The sequence below is a fragment of the Gadus chalcogrammus genome, chromosome 17, assembly GCF_026213295.1.
Source record: "Gadus chalcogrammus isolate NIFS_2021 chromosome 17, NIFS_Gcha_1.0, whole genome shotgun sequence".
Taxonomy (NCBI): Eukaryota; Metazoa; Chordata; class Actinopteri; order Gadiformes; family Gadidae; genus Gadus; species Gadus chalcogrammus.
Window position 1 is genome coordinate 10,279,816 of NC_079428.1, and position 24,000 is coordinate 10,303,815.

The following is a 24,000-nucleotide window of genomic DNA, read 5'->3' on the forward strand; positions in this document are numbered from 1 at the left end:
AAAGAAAACCATAAATCCATCGGGTGTCGATCACACCCCCCCCTCAGCCCTTTACCCCTCCCTCACCCAGCCTCCTCCCCTTCCCTCCCTAAAGTGATAGTCTTCATAATAAATCCATTTAAACTAGAGCTGTCAAGCGATTAAAATATTTAATCGTGATTAATCGCATTAATGTCATAGTTAACTATTATTAATCGCGATTAATCGCAAATTCTTTTTCTATGCTAAATATCCCTTGATTTTTTTGTCCCATAATTCTTCTCATTTTAATTCTCTTATCAACATGGTGAAGTGCATCGGCTTGCCTTGTGCAAATGATTTTTTATTGATAACAACATTGGCATATACTGATCAAAACAGGACGATACAAAAAAAGAGCCTATAGTGCAATTAAACGACTGCTTTGAACAAATGTCATTTAAACATAGCAGTCAGGCTACTGCTTCTTTGTTTTGAGGCAAAAAAAAAAAAATTGTTGTTTTTTTTTTAATAAAATAATTACGTTAATCGCGCGATAAAATTTTTAACGGCGTTAAATTTGGTTTGCGTTAACGCCGTTAATAACGCGTTTAACTGACAGCTCTAATTTAAACTAGAGTTTAAAACAAGTGCTACTTCATACCAGATGCAGTAGACTCCCTTCCTCCTCCTCTCTCTCAGCCGCCACGCTCCCTTCCTCATCCTCACCTTTGACCTCCTCCTTACACTCCCTCAAACCTCTCCTCCTTCTCCTTCTCTATCACCCCTCAAGACACCACAAACTGGTGGACACCGAGCGATGGATAAAGGAACGATGGATGGAGGGACGAGTGGATGGAGGATGGAGGAATGAGGAAAGGATGGAAGGAGAGTTGAGGGAAGGATGGAGGAATGAGGAAAGGATGGAAGGAGAGTCGAGGGAAGGACGGAGGAATGAGGAAAGGATGGAAGGAGAGTCGAGGGAAGGACAGAGGGTTAAGTGAAGGATGGATGGAGATGAGAGCTTGATCTAACTCACAAACTGTCCCTAAATAGTTGTTGAATACCAGGCAAAATGCAGTTAGTAATAATACAAATACATCACAATAAGTTCATACTAGGGAAATACCGGCAAGCACTACCCAGGGAGGGGGAAGAGAGAGAGAGGAAGGGGAGAAATGAGGGAGTGATGGGGGGAGAGGGAAAAAGTTGGGGAAAAGTTGAATGACAGTAGGCAACATGTCACGGCAATGTCCCACTCCCTCGTCTCCCCCCTCCCTATCTCTTCCTCCTCCTCCTCACCCCCATCCCTCACTTTTGTCTTCCTCACATTCCAGGTATGCTGGCTGTCAGTAGATCACCTTAGGACCTGTCTCTCTACCTTTCCTCACTCCTTCCCTCTCCTCACGCACTCTCTCTCTCTCTCTCTTCCTCCCCCTCTCTTTCAACCCGTTATAGCGTGTGTGTGTGTGTGTGTGTGTGTGTGTGTGTGTGTGTGTGTGTGTGTGTGTGTGTGTGTGTGTGTGTGTGTGTGTGTGTGTGTGTGCGTGTGTGTGTGCGTGTGTGTGTGAGCGCTACAGTATAAGTGCTCGGCAGTCATTCAGCAGCTGATGTCATATTGAATGCCATTTGAGGCTGTAAACGATAAACTCTTCGGGGGAGTAATTCTGTGCCGAATATAATTTTAATTGCCACCTTGGAGGTGTTTTATAGATATATTTCATTCACTGACAGGTAGGGGTTAGACAGTGTCTGAAAGACCTGTCTCTGTATTCCCTGTCTAACCCCTACCTGTTCCTTAATGACCTGTCTCTGTATTCACTGTCTGACCCCTACCTGCTCCTTAATGACCTGTCTCTGTATTCACTGTCTAACCCCTACCTGCTTCTTAATGACCTGTCTCTGTATTCACTGTCTGACCCCTACCTGCTCCTTAACGACCTGTCTCTGTATCCACTGTCTAACCCCTACCTGCTCCTTAATAACCTGTCTCTGTATTTACTGGCTAACCCTTACCTGCTCCTTCATGATGTGTCTGTATATGATGAATATAAATTAATAAATAAATCAAATAAAGGAAATGAGTAAGCACCATCCTATTAACAATATTAGCTGGTGTTGAACTCAAAAAAGGGTTATCTGAGGGTTAAAACAAGTTCAGCTGAACCACCTGGTGGGATGACCTCACCTCCAAGCTGGCAACTGGATCCACTCCAACCTTATTTGTCCCCCCTATGTTTACGGAAGGGCCATGTCACGGTCAACTTTACGACATTCCTCAGTCCAAAATCTTCCCGCCACACGGCGACTCTCCTGTGGACATCTCCCTCTCCCTCTCCCTCTCTCCCTCTCTCTCTCCCTCCCTCCCTCCCTTTATAAACCTTTCATTGTGTTCGGATGGTTGTGTATACAGTCGCAGGCAGCGTCTTCTCAGAAACTTTCCGGAACGAGAGGGGGGGGGGGGGGGGGGGGGGAACCGCGGGGTCCATAAGTTGAATCACAGGACATGAAACGGGGGGACCACCAAGACATACAGCGAGCACTATCGCCGACGGCAGGGCCGTGGAGGCACTCTGTGGGCCCGGCCTGTGTTTACTAAGCCGGGGCGGGTGGGAGAGTGTGTACACAGGGCCTTGGGGAGAAGGGGGGAGAAGGGGGAGGGAAGGGAGACGGGGGGGGGGGGGGGGGCAGTCTGTCTTGTTAGGGAGACGGCCAAAGCGATACACCAGGTCTGCCGTTTGACGGAACCCCACAGTAAATGTCTCCGCTACTCCACACACAAGTCCATGTTTGAGTTTAGAATTGAAACGAGACCACCCGTCGGGGGGGGGTTCAGGGAGTGTCTAAACACTCTCTCCCCCTAAGGACTTGAAGCGGCCGCTTGTGTCATCGTGATTACACTCCAGAGTTTAGAGTTGGGAATGTACAGGTTGGCCTTCCAGAGGTCCCAAGTTAAGATTGTAGAATTGAGTTTTGGGGGGTTTGAACTACAACGGTGACTGATATGTTTGATAGCCGTCATAGACAAACAGACAGACGGACTGTCGGTCAGACGCATGGACAGACAGATAGTTGGTCAGTCAGATCAATTATTAGGGACGCATTTACTTTTCGACAGTACAAATAACTGAGGTCTCTCTATCTGTCCCACACACACATCCTTGGTAGTTGTCTTGCCCATGTGAAGTCAGGACGTGAAAAGTGTGTGTGTGTGTGTGTGTGTGTGTGTGTGTGTGTGTGTGTGTGTGTGTGTGTGTGTGTGTGTGTGTGTGTGTGTGTGTGTGTGCATGCGTGTGTGCATGCGTGTGTGCCAGACGGCTGTGGTAGAGGGAATCTCTGTAAACGTCAGCAGCCCTTGTCTTGTTCATGATGGGATGGGTCACGGTTGGCACGGCAACTGTGTACATAGAGCCAAGGTGAAGTTTGGCTGAGAAAATGTGACCCCACGATGGAGTCAAATCTAGCAAATCTAGAAAACACACACAAGCACGCCCTTCTGCTGTTGCCATGGTGACTCACCCAACACTTCTGTCAAAGATATAAAATGAATATATTAAGAAATATTGAGCATGTCTGTAACATGTCTTGTAACCTATTTAAACAATACAGCTAGTATCATGAATGTACTAGCTGTATGTAAAAAGAAAATCTCACAAAGCCAAATAAAAGGAAAGAATTACAAATCATGTCGGACATTTATTCCTGATCATGTTTAATGGTTACTAACATGATGGCATGCACAAAAACACACGATACATACTTACACACACACACGCAGCATGCATACACACGTAGGTAAAGTGAGCCAAGAAGCTTTCAGGTAAGTACGAGGAATGGGCAAAATGGTAGAGAGAGAGAGAGAGAGAGAGAGAGAGAGAGAGAGAGAGAGAGAGAGAGAGAGAGAGAGAGAGAGAGAGAGAGAGAGAGAGAGAGAGAGAGAGAGAGAGAGAGAGAGAGAGAGAGAGAGAGAGAGAGAGAGAGAGAGAGAGAGAGAGAGAGAGAGAGAGAGAGAGAACATGTATATGGATCTAAATGGATCAGACCAAAGAAGATATTATATTTTTACGCACATACACACACACACACACACACACACACACACACACACATACACACACACACACACACACACACACACACACACACAGTGTCTGGGATCAGACTGTGCTGTGATCCGGTTAATCCTCGGAGCTATGTCTCGTTCGTCTGGCTGATTCTACGCACCGCCGTGTGACTCACGCACACACACGCACACACACGCACACACACACACAAATACACCCACCCACACACAGCTGCTCTGGTGCAGGGCAGCGACCCAACAACCTGCTAGTGGGACACTTCAGAGTGTTTACTGTAAAGTCAATTGGATCAATTCACTGCGACTATTCCCGTCTTGGTCCATCGCGCAAAGCGAGCCTAGGTCCCAGAGATATATAAAGTAGGCACACAAGAAGGCTTGACAAGCACTATATAAGTGAAGTCCATTTACCGTTCACCATGTGTGTCTCTATGCATGGGTAACGGACTGCACATTAACCTGTGGTCACTTGAAGCACTTCACAACATTCACCCGTTCACACACCCATCGGTTCACCGACGGCGTGGTCAGCCGTGCGTGTGAGCAGACAGCTCCACCGGGGTGGTCAGGGTTACGTTGAGGTGTCCTGCTCATAGGGGCCCTATGGGGGGGCCCTATGGGGGGGCCATATGGAGGGGCATGGAGTGGGAGCTCCAAACAAAGCAGAAACAAAGGTTGTGTAAGTGGATCGGAAATAGTAGGATAGCCATCTAAAAACAGGCCCTACCGGCACTCTATGTTTAGACTGGTCTCTGGTTAGAATACAACTGATGGGGACGGGATGTCTTGCTCAAAAGTGGTGGCATGTGTCTGGGCGAAAGTTTAAAGATTAGTGAGCAAAGGGAACAAGAGACACCATCAACGCTATATGGACAGACAGAAGGACAGATCAATAACCAGACAGACAGACAGACAGACAGACAGACAGACAGACAGACAGACAGACAGACAGACAGACAGACAGACAGACAGACAGACAGACAGACAGACAGACAGACAGACAGACAGACAGACAGACAGACAGACAGACAGACAGACAGACAGACAGACAGACAGACAGACAGACAGACAGACAGACAGACAGACAGAGAGGCAGACAGTCAGACAGACAGACAGACAGACAGAATGACAGACAGACAGACAGAGAGACGGACAGTAAGACAGACAGACAGGAATATACATAGATAGGTGAATGTGGATACAGTGAGCGAGAGAGAAAGATACACACACATACACACAGACAGACAGACAGAATGATATACAGATAGATGCACATAACACAAAAAACCGACACAAACACACATAGACATTGTATATGTTACTGTGTGGGCGTCTAGTCTGACCGACTCCGAGATGTCAAAGCTGTTTGTGTGGTTTTGTTCTGTCAGTGCTAGCCGAGACGAAGACTGCCTTACAAACTAGCCGCTAGCCACATCAGACCAGTCAGCCCTCATACTTGAGTGTTTGACATTCGGTCTGACCACTAATGCCATGTTGGCGTAACAAGGTTAAGCATCACAGCGCCTCCTTGAGAGCACTTTTTCTGTGGTGTTTTAAATCACAGTGTATTGGAAACATGCGGCACATAGCCCTTTCTTCTAAGTTGTTTGATTATGAACTTGAAGAAATTACTCAAAAATTCATATCGTCCTCTATCAGTAATTCATTCTTAATCCAGGCCTATTTTGTATCTAATCGATGAGGTGGATATTGACTGCTTTGTCAACCCCCAAATCCCACATTTTCCGTCTGGAACATAGAGTCCATCTTAAACAATCCTTGCCTGCTGTACTATAGTAATGAAAGGCCTGATATTCACTGTCAAAGGGCCGGCAAAGCTAGCCCCATAAAAGTGGAGCTAGACACTGTTGATGGCTATAATGTGTTGTTTGTATGTTGCTGATTGACATGATTTGAAACGAGATTGCTTCATACAACACCCTTAGTTACACAAACAATACCAGGTGCCTGCTGGCAGCCTCTCCTCTCCCTCTCCCCCACAGGAAAACACCACTTGTTTTCAACCGCTCTTCAATGGAGGGCAGAGTAACACCGGAGCCAACCCATCCCAGGGGGCGGCCATTTTGGATCACGCCCCACTGAAATAATACAGGCCGAAGCGGGTCAAGTGGCCCTGTGGGGAAGATATGGCTGCTCCAGCGGCATCAAGGGGGAAGCCGGAGGGCTAGATGGAGGGAGGACCAGCTGACAACATACCTAAGAAACAGTCTGCTTGGCTGGGATAATATTGGGTGTTTGAATTAAACACCGAAGAGATAGGATTCCCCGTCGGGCAGCCATTATGGCTCTGTGGTGGCACAATGCCGACCCCTGGTCGTTAAGGGAGTGAGTGATGGCTTTCCTGAGGGGGGAGGCCATTTTGGATCTAATCCCAGTGGGACAGCACAGGGGGACCGGCTGGGAAGCTGCTAGGTTAAGTTCTCCATGGGGCCGCCATTCTGGCTCTGTGGGGGCCAGAGGGTCGAAGTGGAGCTGTTCTTTGTTTGATCCCCGGTTACCCCACAGTTGGTGGGAGTCCATGTTGGGATCAGCGCATGGTTAAAACACATTAGCAAATTCCTTGGATGCTTTGCGTCAACCCTTATAGGGTAGAGCTGCCATAAACCTAGCATAAACCCAGCATTACACGAGCATTAACATAGCATACACCTCGCCCTGTGAAATGTTCCCAGGCACTTAGTCACACAAAGACAACACTGAACTAAACAGTTTAAAACATACACAACTCAATGCCAATGACAGCATAGAACTTACATATAACTACCATAAAATGCATGCTCATTTTTGTTCAGCAATGCTCAGTGTTTTCCTTGTTGTGCTCTTTCTCCCGATGGTCAACGGTTACGTTGAAGTTCATTACCGCTGGCCGGCCTCTCCGAGCAGAGCTAGCCAATCGGTAACCAGACTGTTGTCTTTGGTTAGCTGAGCATGACGTCGTTAGCGTAGGTGAACGCAAGCAGCACTCCCTCCCTTTGATGCACAACACAACGGAAACAGTTGCATTGCAAAAACCTCCAACAAAGACTAACATCCCTTTATCGCTGAGATTTCTCTCTCCTCGGCTCACCTCGCCCCCCCCCCCCCCGCCCCTCTCCATTTGTCTTACGGGTGACAAGAACGAGTGAAAAACCGAACTAATAAGAGACCCACCCCCTCCCCACCCCCTCCTTGTCTCTCTCTTCTCCTGGTTGACCTTTGACCCGTCGGCTAAATGGAGGGAATGGAATCCTAAGTGAGGGTCCGACATTGGGCCAGGACACGGGGAGAGAGGGGGGGGGGGGGGGGGGGGGGGTAAATGTATAACTGCAGGAGTAACTATATGTTTTCCACTTTAGTGATCTACTTTTTAAGAGTCACTAATTAACCTGCTGAAGTTCTAGGAATGCGGTTAAGGTTTTTCTGTTTTTTAGAGTGTGGACTTTACTTTACAAATAACCTTGGTCAGGCAAACTAATCATCCCATTCAAGTTCTGGATACTCAGTGAACCTACAGTAACGTATGCTACAGACTCCCATAATACATTTATAATCATAAAATGTAACAAAATATTGAGCAAGCGCAATTCCAGATTTCTTTGAATGTAAATCTGTTAAAGGAGTCCGAGAGGGCCTTGGATCAATAATTGGATGATTCTTGACCTCAAATCCACCCTCCCTCTGGAATGACCTTAAGCTGTGGTGAAAATGTTAAACCGTTTAAATTCGACCTGAACTTCTCCCCAACGCAGTCGAGTGAAGAGGCAGGGTACTTATGTTACAAAACGACCAAAGAAACCACAAGACGGCCGACACCAGACACAGCGATGTGGTTGTCAGAAGAAAAGACCTGAACCTCGCAAAACCGGACAAATGAAAAACTCCAAAAGTCAAACACAGGCAGACATATAAAGGAACATCCTGTATAACTCGGTAGCAGTAAAGAAAACTGGTCCAAATTATCCCATGGAAGCCCATGTACGTAAGCTTCCCCACCACTTTAAAAAAGTACCATGGCGACAGGAAGCGTCTGTTTGTCAGCCATCTTTGAGGTGTTGTGCTCTCTTTTGTCGAATTGTGTAGGCCTGGACCCACAAAGAGCTCCATGGGAAAGTCTATTAAGGAGATGGAAGATGCCACCGTGGTTTAACCCGGTCGTAAAGAACGCAAGAGTTATGGTACGAAGGCCTGTCTCTTCCTCTGTGCCCCTCTCTCTCTCGTTTCTTTCTTCTTCCCTGATGGGCGGGGGGGGGGGGGGGGGGGTGGGGGGGCGTACGCAATGGAAAGGTTGGTGGTTGAGGTGTTGGAGAAAAACATCTGTGGTCCTAACATGCATGTTTGACCAGATTCTTCGTCCATCTCTGTGACCAGAATAGACGGTATTTGGGGAGCCCGCTCATTTTCCTAACCCCCAGGGGGCATAGGTTAGCCAAAGTACAGGCTGTTAAATGTAACTGCTCGGCAATATGGAGTTTAAATGCTATGTGTTAGGTGACAAGTCAACAGAAAATTACCTGCCTTTTCTTTATACAAAAATGAAATTGAAAGATAACACTTTTTCTATTTATCATGCATCGTAGGGACCTAAACTGCTGCTGCTGTGACGCCAAACTCAGAGAACATTGCATCTTATCTCATTGTCTACATAGCGTTAAGATATTTACTGTCAAACTATCTTCCAAGAGGTAGCTTCGAACTCCGCATCAACTCTGTGGACCCTAACATTTCCCGGGCTGTTCAGGTATTTCTTGTGACCTTGTGACTCCCGAGGAGTCCTCCGGTTGGAAGCTGTGAGGCTCAGGGCCGTCGGGGGTCCGGGGGCCTGTCTCAACCCGACCCAGAACATGCGAGGACATGCAAATGAACCTGGACGTGGACGACCTTTCCGACTCTAGATGAGGGACATCGACTGCCCTGGGCCCTGCCCTGCCTGCGTGCTGAGCGTCTTCAAGCCTCATCTCCCAGCGCTAAGCGAAAGTGATCGGCAGGGATCCCTCTGACAGCATAGGGTAAATCCACCGACCCCGGCCTCGTAACAGACTGACTGCCTGCACCTGGGCGGCAGCTACCTGTCTTTATGGGGACTCCTCACCTGGCTCGGGCAATTTGCTCTCCGCCTCTCAGGAGGGCCTGTCTATGCAGTCTTTAACGAGGGCTTTGGGGGGCTTTAACAGGACACATTAGGACAAGCGTATTGCTGTCTAAAGCAGGCTGAGGCCTTGTTTTTAAGGAAAGGGCCTTTAAATGTCATGTTAACTAGTCTGTTAAAGAGAAAACTATTCTTTAGCGGGTGGGCTATTTTTTTTTACTACAAGCAGGTGACCCAGGGGGACAAGCACAGCCTGATGGCCAGCTGTCTTAAAACTCATGTTCATGTAACGTATTTGTTGCAGCCTTGATAATTGAAAAGCACAATAGAATAGAGCTATGGGTATTTTCTTAAGAAGGGAAATTCTGGATTGCGTCCCTCCACTTTAATGAGATATTTTTTGGTTCTGCTCTTTGAGACACAACCACGTTGATTGGATCTATCAGTTCACAACACAAGTTCAAGTCGTAAAACCTGACATGTTTCAACACCAAACACAAATATTTCTACGATCTAAAATACTTACATTGCGGATCAGATATCCTCTGACACGCGCACAAAACCAACAGGTGAGGGCATGTTCACTTCACCCCCCCTGCCTCTCCCCCCCTCCCTGGCCTAATTTGCCACCGGTGGGCCCATCTGTCAATCATCTGGACTGTTATCAGGCGCTATCCAGAGACAATACACCGCATGGTCCCACGGATAGATGAGCAACGTACTTGCTACAGTCCACTGGGTAGGCTGGTAGACTGATCTATCCAGCACACATCTAGGTGGACACCCCCACCTGTGATGTCATAAGGGGCAATTTCCAAAACGGCTTGTACCGGCTAATCACATCACACCTGGTGTCATGCCATGGGACCTTTAATAAACAGATAAAACCCTGACCCTTGTTGGGGTCACCCATCAGGGGCGACAGTTATAACCTTTGCCCTTTTGGGCACATTTCTGACAGTGCATGTGTGACTGTTTCTGTTTATCACTGTGTGCGTGCGTGCGTGTGTGTGTGTGTGTGTGTGTGTGTGTGTGTGTGTGTGTGTGTGTGTGTGTGTGTGTGTGTGTGTGTGTGTGTGTGTGTGTGTGTGTGTGTGTGTGTGTGTGTGTGTGTGTGTGTGTGTGTGTGTGTGTGCGTGTGTGTGTGTGTGTGTGTATTTGTTTGTCCATTCTTGCAAGTATGAGTAGCTTTTTTTTGTGTTTGTGTGTTGAAGGGGGCAAGTATGAGTGTGTGTGTGTGTGTGTGTGTGTGTGTGTGTGTGTGTGTGTGTGTGTGTGTGTGTGTGTGTGTGTGTGTGTGTGTGTGTGTGTGTGTGTGTGTGTGTGTGTGTGTGTGTGTGTGTGTGTGCAAGTTGAATGTATATCTTCCGCTATAAAACAAGAACATCTGCCCTGGTTGGTGCTAAAACCAAAGCGCATTAGATGTACGTTTCATTGCTAAAGTCACACCTGTATATGGAACATCCCATAATTAAACCCCCCCCCCCCCCCCCCCCAGCTGCAGAGCCTAGTAATAACGGCTTCTGCCCTTTCACATCTGAACTCCAACTCCCACCCTGACCCCTGCACTCTCCGCTAGGCCACATATAGGTTTCCCACGCCAGGATTTATGGGTATTGAAGTCATTAAATGATACAGCCCACACAACCACCCACCTGCCCTACCCCAGACTAGCATAGAAATGAGAGAGAGAGAGAGAGAGAGAGAGAGAGAGAGAGAGAGAGAGAGAGAGAGAGAGAGAGAGAGAGAGAGAGAGAGAGAGACAGAGAGAGAGACAGAGAGAGAGACAGAGAGACAGAGAGACAGAGAAGCAGAAAGAGGCAAGGAGGTACGGGTTGAAGCAAAGGAGATAAGGAGGCGGGGGAAGGGGTGGGAGGATAGGGAAGGAGAGGTGCAGACAGGTGTGTGACCTTTGAGAGGGGATGGGGGGGGGGTCAGGAGTAGCTAGAGTAGGGTGGCAGGGTAGCTGTGGTGATGACATGGAATGTTGTTGCCGCCCCTGGCAACGGTTCATTAGCCTTTATTCCTCCATGGGCTGAATGAGGTTATGAGCCTGGACCTGTCCTCCCCTCCTCTCCCCTCCCTCCCCCCCCCCCCCCTTCATCCCTCTCCGTCCCTCCCCTTTTCCCTCCTCCCCTCTCTCGCCAGTCACGGATTCCAGGATCCTAAATGTCACTTGGAATTCCGGCAGAATAACGGAAGCCTGTCTGCCGGGCGAACATTCCAAAACTCACAGGTAGAACCCTAGCACTCTCGCGAGGGTTATCTCTGGACCAATCAGAGGGCCGGCTTATCAAGAGGTTAATATGCAATGACATCACCTTAAAAAAACAACTTAGCACATTTTAGCGAATGTGCTAAGGATCACAAGACTGCTTATCCAATATCTTTTTTGTATATAATATCAAGAATACAAACAAACTAAATAAGTGGTCACAAGGTACACAAGGTAACAAAAATGCATGTGTGTGTGTGTGTGTGTGCGACGTTTGAGTGTGTGTGTGTGTGTGTGTGTGTATAAGTTCTCTTCCACGGTAGCCCTGAGCGCAAGTGATATTAAAATCTAGGTTTGACAGCTACTCCATCAGACCTCAGAGATAATGAATGTGTTGTTGCTTGTGTGACAGTAGCAGATTGAGGCTACATCTCGTCATTAACAGCATGCCAAAGGGCCTACTGTTCAAAGCAACACACTGACAGGTGGAGCTGATCAGCGAAGAGACCTGGGTGATGTCTGTCACTTATTATGTCTAGCGATTTAAACAGTTTCAAACAAAATGACCTGCAGTGAATTCATGTCATGTCATTAAGGAGCAGGTAGGGGTTAGACAGTGAAAACAGAGACTGGTAAGGCTACGAACCGAACATGAGGGATCAAACCTGGAACCTTTTTCAGCTAAACACAACAATGCCCCCTCTTATCCATACAAACTGCAACCCGTCGGTGTGTTTTTAAGGCGCTGGCGGTCATGTACATCGACTCCACAGATGATTGACGGTTCTAATGGGAGGGGAGGAGCGAATGCCTCAGCCCGGGGCAGACATGTCACACACGACGCTTCAGGATTACAGTTAAACATTGTAGTTGAATACTTTAATTGTAGCTCTACATGGCCTCCAGCTATAAGAACAGATATTGAGGGATCGAACCCAGTGGCTGGCCGTCAGATACCCTAACAACTAGACTATCCACACTTAAATTTCTAGAATGTGTTTAAAGGTGATGGCTTTCGTTTTGTTGTTTTTCATGTCTAATTTGCAATCATTTAATATCTGCTGACTGCTGGTTCCCAGCCTTTATTCTATAGTACTTCAGGAGCACTGTTAGGTGTCCAGTTCTATAGGTGTCCTGTTATATAGTACCTGAGGTGTGCTGTTTTAGATCTATAGTACTTATAGGTTCTATAGTACCGGAGGTGTAGGTTCTATTGTACTAATAGGTTCTCTAGTATCAGTCCTTAGCTCCTATTGTACTTATAGGTTCTATAGAACGAGAGGTGCACTGATATATAGTACCAGAGCTGTGGGTTCTTTGTACCAGAGATGTAGGCCGACTGCTAGTGGCATCATGGGATTTGAAGAAGATGTGAGGGTCCTTCAAAGCAAAGAAGCCCACTCCTCTCCCTGGACATGCACAGACTCGCTATTTCGGTATGTACATTCATAACCACCTCGCTCCATCAATTATTTGCATGGATACCATCTTTCTTTCACGCTGCAATGTTACACCTGCACATTCCTGTGTGTACTGCAGGGCACGTGTGCAAATAGAGACACACAGTCACGGGAACACACAGATACACACAGTCACTGAAACACTAACGCACACAGGAGCAAATACCAATAATGAAGCACAAACAGACAGACACAATGCGCACACACATTCTTGGGACAAAACACATCCACACACGGTCACTGAAGCACTTACTCACACAAGTAAATACCAATAATGAAACAAACACACACAAACACACGCATTTACACACACTGACCATTCAGAGAGAACCCTATCCCTTTGTGACCCCACCTCCTCACATAAACTCACACACAACCACACACAAACACACACACAAACTGACCATTCAGAGATACCCTATCCCTTTGTGACTCCTCCTCCTCACACAAATTCACACAAAGACGCACACTCACACACAGACAATCGCACTCACACTCACACTCACACACACACACACACACCCACACACACACACACACACACACACACTATCCGAGCTGAGGTCCAGCCAGCTATTGAGAACTCTATTTTGGGAACGGGGGCAGCTAAATAAATATGTTGACAAACACACACCCCTGTAGCCACTCGCGAATAGCTCCCCAACGTTTCAACCGACCATGTCTGTAAACAGACACGTCATGACCTCAGAATTTGGCGCAAGCGTCCTCCAAGAACCAGCTTGAGCTGCCCCGGTCCTTGAATGTTGTATCTCTCTGCTGACAAAGAACCCGTTACCCCTGGGAAGCCAGCTTACCTTATTCACTATCTAGTCGTTTAGCCGCCGCTTCTATCTAGACGCGTCTCACAGTGAATCCAGATATAACGACGGCAAAGGGCGGGGCTAGAGGTCATCCTGCTCAAGGTCGCTTCCTGATTGGACCGTAGACCTCGGGGTTCTGAACCCGGTGCATGTCGGAAGGGACTGGAACACCCTGACACACTTCCCCATGCTGCCCCCCCCAGCCCTCCGACATGTGCATTATTCGTGACGGTTCTGTTCCTCATGCAGAGAACCCGGTGACACAGTTCCTCTGTTGTTTCTGCTCATTAGCAGAGGTGGACATTCAGGGGGGCTGGGGGGGGTCGGGGCGAGGCCCCCATTCAGTGTTCACAACCCCCGGAGTCGAGGCGAAGGCCGCGCTAGGCCAAGGGGGGTGAAACGGACGGGCAGGCTGCCAGCTAGCAGGGCGCTATAGTTAGCCCAGTGCAGTGTCACGACGGGCCTCAGTCAAGAGGCCAGCGACGAGTTTAGGAGACACATGGCCACAAGGAGCGCATTGTGAAGCAGCTGATTGACGGGGTTCAAAAAAGGAAACCAGACCGAGCTGTCCGGTGGACTGGGCCGTCAACTGCCATGCTAGCACAGCTCGACTGCGATGAATAATCAGCACGGTTTGACAATTAAAGTCCACCAAAATGAAAGGAGAGAAAACAAAATAATACTGTACTACAAATAGTCGATTCAAACACCTTTTTCGTCGTTGTCAACTTAACTGAACACAATTTGACAATTGAAATCCATCAAAATTAGTACGAGTAAAAACCGTGAGAGACGATGAAAACAAAAAGCAAAGCATTGACAAGGCCATGCTGTGGTATCGCTGGTTCGTTCAGCAAACAGCCTGCAGCTAGATAAGAAGCCTCAAGGCAGCGTAGCCAGGTGTAGTGCCAGGCCAGCCTATGGAGGAAACTGGGCCACGGTTAGCCAGCAAGGACCATAGCAAGGCCCTCGTTAAGACCATTTAAAGGAGACATATTATGGCGTTATCCAACAAGTAAACATAGTATTTGAGTTCCAGAAAACATGTTTATGAAGATGGTTGCTGGAAATACCGCCTACCGCTATTCCCCTCTGTTTCAGTCCCTTCAGAATGCGCTGTTTCTGGTGTCTGTAGATTTAATTCAAATGAGCTGCTGCCCATTGACCAATGAGCTGTCAGACTGAACCACAACATGGAGGAGAAGGGATTGTTTCCGTTTGCGGACTCCTGGAGCTCTATATCTGTATTATATTATATTATATTATTCATGGGTATTTCTATAATATTATATCTAATATCACGGCCAAAAGCTATATGCGCCTCGGATGATATTATGAATCATGAAGACCGCGTCTGACGTCTCTGGCACTTTCACAACAAGTAAAGACTTGTTGTGAAAAGCTGACGCTTCGGCGGCTGTCCGGCAGCTCCGGCGGTGCCACAGGCAGAGAAAGGGATTGTACTCCCGGAGCTGAGCTGCCGCCGAGTTCCCCCCGCCGGAGCTGCTCGTCCGCTGGTCCACAAAATCTTAGCTATGCTCTGATTGGAGGGGAGTGGGGAAGTGGGAGGTAATATTCAACTGTACCCCCTTCCTACGTAGGAGGGGGCGCCGAAACTGACTTGCTCGTTTGGTAACTGTAGGCGGGGTACTTTCAGAAATGCATATCTCACTCAAAAAAATCATGTACAGACTTTTTTCAAAGTTTGTGTGTGTGTGGGAGCACCAGAGACCCAAATAAGCTCCCAAAATCCCCAGGAAGTGTTGTTTTCATAATATGTCCCCTTTAAGGAGAGGCCGGGAGGGCTGAGTGACCTTGATGCCGATAAACTCCCCTCGCTAGGTTTGGAAAACAACCCGACTCCCTCGTCAGCAACATTCCTCGCTCCCACAGGAACCCAGAGGACAGAGACAAACGTCTCTGTCAACCCTCCCCACCCCCCCCCCCCGATCAATCCATCTCTAACCTAATACCTAAACTTAACCATCTCTTACCTTATACCTCAACTTAAGTATCTCTAACCATATACCAACATTTAGCCATCTCTAACCTAATACTTAAATTTAACTGTTTCTAACATAATACTATAACATAACCATCACTAACATAACAGCTAAACTCTACCATCTCCAACCCACAGCTAAACTCTGCCATCACTCAATAATTTCTAATGAATCATGAGAAATGCTGACCAAAAGTCAAACGTCAAACGTCCTCAAGACACGACAGAACCGTAAATAAAGGAAAAAATGAAGGGGAGGACGGAGAATATATCACCGCAAACACTGACCAATAAACACATCAGCGGTGGACTGTAAAAAGCCCTGGCTGACCTGGAGAGCTGAGGGGTCGACAGGTTGACAGACAGAGCCTGACAGAGTGGAAACAGGGGGCGTTGTCAGCCCTGATGTACAAGGTGAGGGGATGAGAGTTAAGGCCCAAGGATCGACCCCTCGGCCCCCCCTGATCAGGAGCTTCACGCCCGTACAGAGGGCCGGAGGAGCCTCTGAATGACAGCTAACTGCCCAGGATTGCACCGCCCTGGACGGCCCAGCAAGACAAATTGGGAAGGTGTTTATGATTTGAGGCTGTCAATGCGCTGACGTCGGTCACCGGGAGGCTAAGCTGCCAGTGTTTGCATTTCCAGGACTCTGTCGGAGACAGGAGTCGTGTAAGTGCAGAGTAAACATGTTGAGGGTTTGAAAGATCTGCCCGTCGTAACTCACTCTCCACCTGACACGCCGGTTCTGTTGGATCAATATGTTTTCATAAGACACGCCTCTTGAAGAAATGAGCAGTGATTTAAAAATTGACACCTCCAGTTTTTACAGATGGATGTTGCGCTACAACAGAGTGGAACGTTTGTCTCACTGGTTGGCTGTGCTTTGGCCATACACCTCGAACAGACGCTTCCAAGGCTGAAGGCTATCTTTTTAGAATCTGCATGGTTATCGCCAGGCTCACCGGAGCAGCAAGACAGTAATGAGCAGCTGGCCCAATGCAGGGATTTGGGGGGGAAACATATTCAGTTGAAAGGAGGATGACATGATAGATGGGCAGAGGGGAGTGCGTGTAGGAGCCAATTCTACCTGTCAATCAGCTCGCCTATCTGCCAGTCATTCAGCTTACCAGTCTACCTGCTTGCCTATCCACCAGTCTACCTGCTTGCCTATCTGCCTGTCTGTCCGCTTATCCGTCTACCTGCTTGCCCGTCTACCTGTCTAGCAGCTTACTCATGGACCTTCCTGCTTATTTAGCTGTCTGGCAATTTAGCAGTCTACGTGTGTTTACCTATCTACCTGTCTCACAGTTGACTTGTCTACCTCTGTTCCTACGTACCTGTCTCACAGTTTACCTGTCTGACAGAAGGGTGACTACAGATGAAGTGATGGAAAAAGGTGAGCAGGGGAGGAGTCGTTAGTCACAGCTATAAAGGTACCGGCCGAGGGAATTTTCTATGACACAAGGTCTGCACCATGCCCAGGGGCAGGGGTGTGCGTCGGCACGGATACAGTAACCGAGGAATGCGTGGGCGTGGCCGGAGCCGGGTGGGTTTTTACTTTCAATGTAATAACGCTGCAATCGGTTTCAAAAGTGATCTTGAACACAAATCTGCAAAAGGGTCAGGGTTATCCCATTTCATCTTCAGGTCAGGGCAAAAGTGTGAGGGCGACACAAACCCCTGTTCTGTTCTCTGCACCACAAGTCTATAAGCTACGAATGAGGAACACCTTCCCTTTAATTTTCCCCGTCACATCAGTGCACGTGTTTGCACGTGTGTGCACGTGCGCTGACCGAACGGCGGGGCGCTGAGGGCCCCGACTGAACCCCCTCCAGACAAAGGGCGTTGTGTTTTCGCGGCCCCGTGCACAGACTTGCTCCTGATGATTACCGGGATGCGCCGGGGGGGGGGGGGGGGGGGGGGGGGGTGCGCTTGATGCCAGTGTCTCGGTCGGCAACGGGCGGTGTCTAATGGCAGAATAATGATGCGGTTAAGCTGAGACCCCGGCATCAAAGCCACCGCAACTGAGGAACTCGACAGTCAAGTTTGAATGAAGAAGAAGGAGAAGACCCTTCCGACCTACGGCTGGGCTACATTTCCCCAATTCGCCCGTCGGGGATTAATAAAGCACTGTCTTATCTTATCATCTCGTATGTGGGGGATGCACCTCGATCTAAGTGTTGGCTTGAATTAATTGTAAATCTTGTTCTTGTTGCGTTGTCCCGCCTTGTTCAAGCACTTTGGATTGCAGCGTACACTATAAATCAAGTATAAATCATTGACTGACAGAGCCTAGAGAGAGTTTTCTAGAATCCCAGCGACGGGGGGTCCGTTGTGACCCTTGACCTCAATATTCCGATGGAATGTGTACATTCAGAGGGAGGGGACCGCGGGTACGCATGCCCGAAGACGTGGTGCATTCACAACCGACAATGGGAACTACAGATAAAAGATACAGGTGATTCCATCCAGAGGTAAAGGGGACTAGCACAAAATAGAGAGAGAGAGAGAGAGAGAGAGAGAGAGAGAGAGAGAGAGAGAGAGAGAGAGAGAGAGAGAGAGAGAGAGAGAGAGAGAGAGAGAGAGAGAGAGAGAGAGAGAGAGAGAGAGAGAGAGAGAGAGAGAGATTCCTATAGAGAAGAAAAAGAGAGGCAGTCAACTGAATGAAGCAAACCAAAGTGGGCACAGGATAGATGAACGCAGCCACGAAGAGGGAAAAGAACATGAAGGACTAATAAAAAGAAGAGGGAGGGGAGAAGGACTTAATTCTACAGTACTTTTGTAGCCCTAGTGAGAACATACAGCCCCAGGTTGGAGATGGCATTAAGAGAGAAGGACAAGGAACATCCGACATGCTTCGACAGCACCAGCCAGGGAGACCGCCAGCTGAACAGCCCCTCCTTAACTCCTCTGACAGGCCGAAAGACCTCCGCAAACACAGCCCGGGGCTCCAGGGAGATCCCCCTCCGACACCTCCTCCACCCAACTCCTTCATCACCCACCCCCCCCCCAACTCCTCATCCACCACCACCACCCACCTCCCACCTCCTCTCACCTCCTTCCCCAAGCACCACCCTAAACTTTCCCTGCCCCGCAAGCCACCTGCTCCACTTTCTCCACCAACATCACCCCTCCCAACATTACCTCCCCTTGCCCTATCTCCAATATGAACCACCTCCCCACAACACCACCCCCACTAACACCGTCATCTCCAACCTCAACCTCCCCCACAACACCACCCCCACTAACACCGTCATCTCCAACCTCACCTCCGCCACAACACCACCCCCACTAACACCGTCATCTCCAACCTCAACCTCCCCCACAACACCACCCCCACTAACACCGTCATCTCCAACCTCACCTCCTCCACAACACCACCCCCACTAACACCGTCATCTCCAACCTCAACCTCCCCCACAACACCACCCCCACTAACACCGTCATCTCCAACCTCACCTCCTCCACAACTTTCCACAAGCTAACCTTTTCCCCTCCCTTTATAAAACAAACACACACACCCTCATCCTATTTTTGTGTGTGTTTATGTTTTTACAACTCATCCCTTGTTCCTGAAAGGCAGGGGAATAAGAGAGAGAGAGAGGGCGAGAGAGAGAGAGGCAGGGAGAGAGTGACAAAGCGCGATAAACAAATGTAGAGGGCCAGAGGATGGAATGTTAAGCCGTCGCCACGGTCGCAGAGCCCAGCACCTCCCCCCCCCACCCACCTCCCTTCACATCAAGTCGCCACGCGAACCCCTCCGCCTTTGTGATCCGTCTGACCTCTGACCTCCCCTGCTCACCGAGACCAATCTGGGGACAATCCCAGCTGTGTGCCGGCCGGGTGAGTGAGGTTTGGTTTTGGTCCGAGAATTACGCACACAGGGGAAGACAAGTGCAGAGCGCCGACATATTCACTGTTGAGCAGACGCTTTCATCCCTTTGGACCTACAGTGAATTATTTAAAGGGACAGGTCATTAAGGCTCAGGGGGCGTCTTGCTCAAGGGCGCCTACAGGTTGGACTGCACACCATGGGGGATCGAACCCAGTACCTTTTTCTTTTTAATCAAACGCCTGAACCACTGCACTGTCATGCACAAATCTGTACACTTTAATACAAGTATATTTGAATAAAAGGGATATAATTAACTGTAAATCAGTCAAACCCCCTTACTGTCTTGTGGCTGTGCGCAATAAGATTACACAAATTCCCAGTTTTTTTACTGACAGACGGTGTGGCACACCTGGAATTGAGGATGATGCTATTTTATACTGTGGAGGAATTCTGATTTGGAGTCTGGTTATGATATCACTCAACAAACAGAACTCTGAACGCATCACAGATGGAACATGAAATGCATCGCATTGATGGAGGTGTATCGCACCATTCTACAGGGGACCAACGCAGACATCATTACAGGCAACAGCTATAGGTACAGATAAGGGCCTATGGCTGGAATGGCTGTATTCAATCGGTCCATGCCATCAACAGGCGCTCCGAAGTTCAAAAACAATGTGTTTTCTTTTTTTTTTTAACAGGCTCCAGCACATCCATGACAAAGAAAATAATGCTTGGATGTCTGTCAGTGGCTGTCAGTGCTTGACAGGGAGATGGCCAGATTTGCGAAGTACAGAAAGAGAGAGAGAAAGAGAGGGAACAAAAATGCATGCGGAAGAATTTCCCAACGCAAACAGATTAGACACCCAGTCAAACACAAGGGGAAAGGGAGAGAGAGACAGACAGAGAGGGAGAGAGAGACAGACAGAGAGAGAGAGAGATAGATGGAGAGAGACTGAGGACGTAACCGCTCCACTCTCTTTTCCGCTGTATCTCTCTCTCTCCCAGCAAATCCCTGTTTGTACTGTAAGGCCAGGCCCGGCTGCATTCCACCGAGCTCTAAAGACACTCACCAAGCACTAAACACTAAACTCAGACCCGCCGACCACCATGACCACCAAAGCTAAACACTTTACTTTGAGTCTTTCTCCATTTGAACGTAACAAAGCAGACCGAAGCAACAACAACAGGTGTTCTTAAGGTGGTGTTTCCGTTTTCCTTTTCTGCAGTCATCTTTTGCAACCAAATGAACGCTAAAAACCTATGTCTTTCTACATTATTCTGCCAGGTTCTACTGGCTGCTGCTGGTTTCCATTTAATTCAATTATTAATTGAATAAGGTTTCCCCAGGGATCTAGAAGTTGTACTTGGTTCTAGTGCAAGTTGGTATTGTCTTCTGAAAGATTCTGTCGGTTCTACATGTTTCTACTGGTTTCTAGTGGGGTCTGGGTTTGGGGCGATGAATTTAGGTCAGGTCACAGGTTTTTTTCTCCAGAAAAAGCACACACGCAATGAAAAGCACACACACACACACACACACACACACGCATATATATACACCATACAGAGACACACACAGACAATCAAACACACAAACACGATTAACCACAGGCAGGTAACAGAGCCTTTAGAGGCGTGAAAAGGAACTTTGTGGTTTTCAACAAAGAATATAACCTGCGTGTGTGTGTGTGTATGAAAGAAAAAGAGAGAGAGAGAGAGAGAGAGAGAGAGAGAGAGAGAGAGAGAGAGAGAGAGAGAGAGAGAGAGAGAGAGAGAGGCTGGGAACAGACAGAATAGGACAACATTTGTTTTGTTGCAATGTGATTGTGTGTGATGGTCAGGGACCACACACTGAGATGGGGTGACCTTACAGTCACGCTCACACACTGGCACACCTTATCTGGGATGTTCAGAAACAGTTCAGAACATGTTCCTGAGCTAGGCTCATCTCGGAGGCTGCACGGGTCCCCTCACGAGATGCTCTGGATGCTATAAACATCCATACACAAACAGAGTGGAAGACGTACGCAACAATGGCTACACACCTGCACAACACAGTGGAACACACCAGGGAAAACAGTATGACGGGTGGACAGGCCGTGGACAGAGGGGGTGAGCCTTCAAACAGACCACTTATCAACCGGTGACGAATTGCTTGACTTAAGGGAGCACTGAGGGCGGAGCGTGATCGGGGTGTGTGTCGACATATGCATGTGCGTGAAACGCCGGGTGCACGTGGGTGGGTGTCGCTGAAGATGGGTGTATGTAGGAGCATGTAATGGTGGGTAAGGAGGGAGAGAGAGAGAGAGAGAGAGAGAGAGAGAGGGGTGGAGGGGGGGTACAAGGAGCCACAAATCAGGCAGCGATCAACTTGAGGAATGCTCCAGCCTCCAGCACCTGCAGATGAACGGGGGGCAGGCAAGTCCTACCAAGTATACAGGAATTCAGCTGGGGGGAGGAGGGGAGGAGGGGACGGGGGAGAGAGGCGGAGGTGGGGGGGAGAAGATGGAGGGGGAGAAAGAGAGAGAAAGGAAGGGAGAGGAGGGGAGGAAGGAGAGAGGTGCGGTTAATATAGGAAAGGTGTGTGTGTGTGTGTGTGTGTGTGTGTGTGTGTGTGTGTGTGTGTGTGTGTGTGTGTGTGTGTGTGTGTGTGTGTGTGTGTGTGTGTGTGTGTGTGTGTGTGCATGTGTGTGTGTCTGCGTGTGTGTCTATGCGTGTGTGCAGCATTTGTGGCAGACTATTGTGGCAATATTGTGTTTTGCAAAAAAAAAGTTACTTGGCATGCAGAGACGCTAGAGATTACAGAATCATAGACACACACAAACCGTCTATTGCAAAGAAACAGGATAAGAACTGAGAGGAGGGGGGAGAAAGCGAGGGAGAGAAAGAGAGAGTGAGGGGGAGAGATGATGAGAGGGAAATATAGAGGAGGGAGGTAGAGGGAGGGAGGCATCTTGAGATGGAGAGAGAGCAAGAGAGGGAGAGAGAGAAAGGGAGAGAGAGAGAGAGAGAGAGAGAGAGAGAGAGAGAGAGAGAGAGAGAGAGAGAGAGAGAGAGAGAGAGAGAGAGAGAGAGAGAGAGAGAGAGAGAGAGAGAGAGCGGAAGAGAGAGGAAGATGGAGGGAGAGAGGAAAAGAGAGATCCCTGATCCCAGATCCTATCTTTGCAGTTAAATGTGTACAGCCACACACACAGACTGACAGACACACAGCCAGAAAGACACACACACACACACACACACACGCATACACACAGCAGCGGGCAGGTTGCCAAGCCACAGGGCTAACCGGCAACCTTGTCACCGTGGTTACGCCAACCCTGCATTCCAGACCAACCAATAGATTCATCTGTCACTCACTCACACTGACCAACACATACAAACCCACATACACACACACATTCGGGGGCTCACGCACACAAACACAAACCACAATAGCCTTTTGGGAAGTGGGCAGGGATAACTCGGGTTAATGGGCCATCATTCCTTTCAGAACCAGGAAGTGGATTCTCCTTGTCCTCGCAGTCGCAAGCAAGACACTAACGCCAACAGGTATAGAGCTCAAGTTATAGATCACATCATATAACCTATCAAACCCAAAGTGTGTGTGTGTGCGTGTGTGTGTGTGTGTGCGTGTGTGTGTGTGCGTGTGTGTGTGTGTGTGTGTGTGTGTGTGTGTGTGTGTGTGTGTGTGTGTGTGTTTGTGCAAACTAAGCGCCCAAATAATGAACACACCTAAAAAAGTTGTTATTTATTTATACAGGCTATATATTAAATGTATATATAAACAGATATCTAACGTATATATATATTTTTTTTTCATTTCTTCAGGAGGATGACGGATACGAACCAATATTAAAATGAAAAAAAAAAATCCCAATAGAGTGAAAATATATCCATCAGTGCATCGGATTAAGTTAATTACACAATTTGTTAAAATGACAACACGTAGTTTGTTTTTGATTCTGCGGCGGCCTTTAGGGGGTTGCCTAAATAACACGTGTCCTCAATATTATTCTGCTCATGAATATTTAAGTAGCGGGAGGCGTGGCTATGTTTGCTCAACTTTCTGAGCGGGCCAACTCAAATGTTAACTACTACTCATTAAATCCAAGGGTCTGAACGTACATGGGGCGGGGCCCTCTGCGTTACAAACCAATCACTGAACATAAACGGGGAGATGATTGGTTGGTAACAGCGTGAGGTCCCACAACTGTACTTTCAGACTCTTGGATCGAGACACTAGAACTGAGGCATCGTTTGACAATAAGCTGTCTTTTAAAACGGGCGCTCGAAATAAAATCGAATAAGCCACAAGGGTCTACCACAGCATACGTTAAGAGCTTTTGACAACCTCTGATGATCTGATTTCTGTCATCACCGGCTGATGCTCAATAAACGGCCCGACATGAGTCCGATATGAGAATAAGTTTAGGACAGCAATTCAGACAAACTATGACGCATGCAAAAACATGTTTATAGATAGGTTATTACTTCATAAAGATCAACCACGCAGTTAAATAGAGCAGAGATCTTGCACAC

General features: G+C 48.2%; 1 long non-coding RNA gene across 1 annotated transcript in view; it reads right to left on the reverse strand.

The window, feature by feature from the left end:
• The window catches only part of LOC130370006 (uncharacterized), a 48,383-nt gene that overhangs the window by 23,311 nt on the left and 1,072 nt on the right, over positions 1-24,000 (reverse strand). The window lies entirely within an intron of this gene.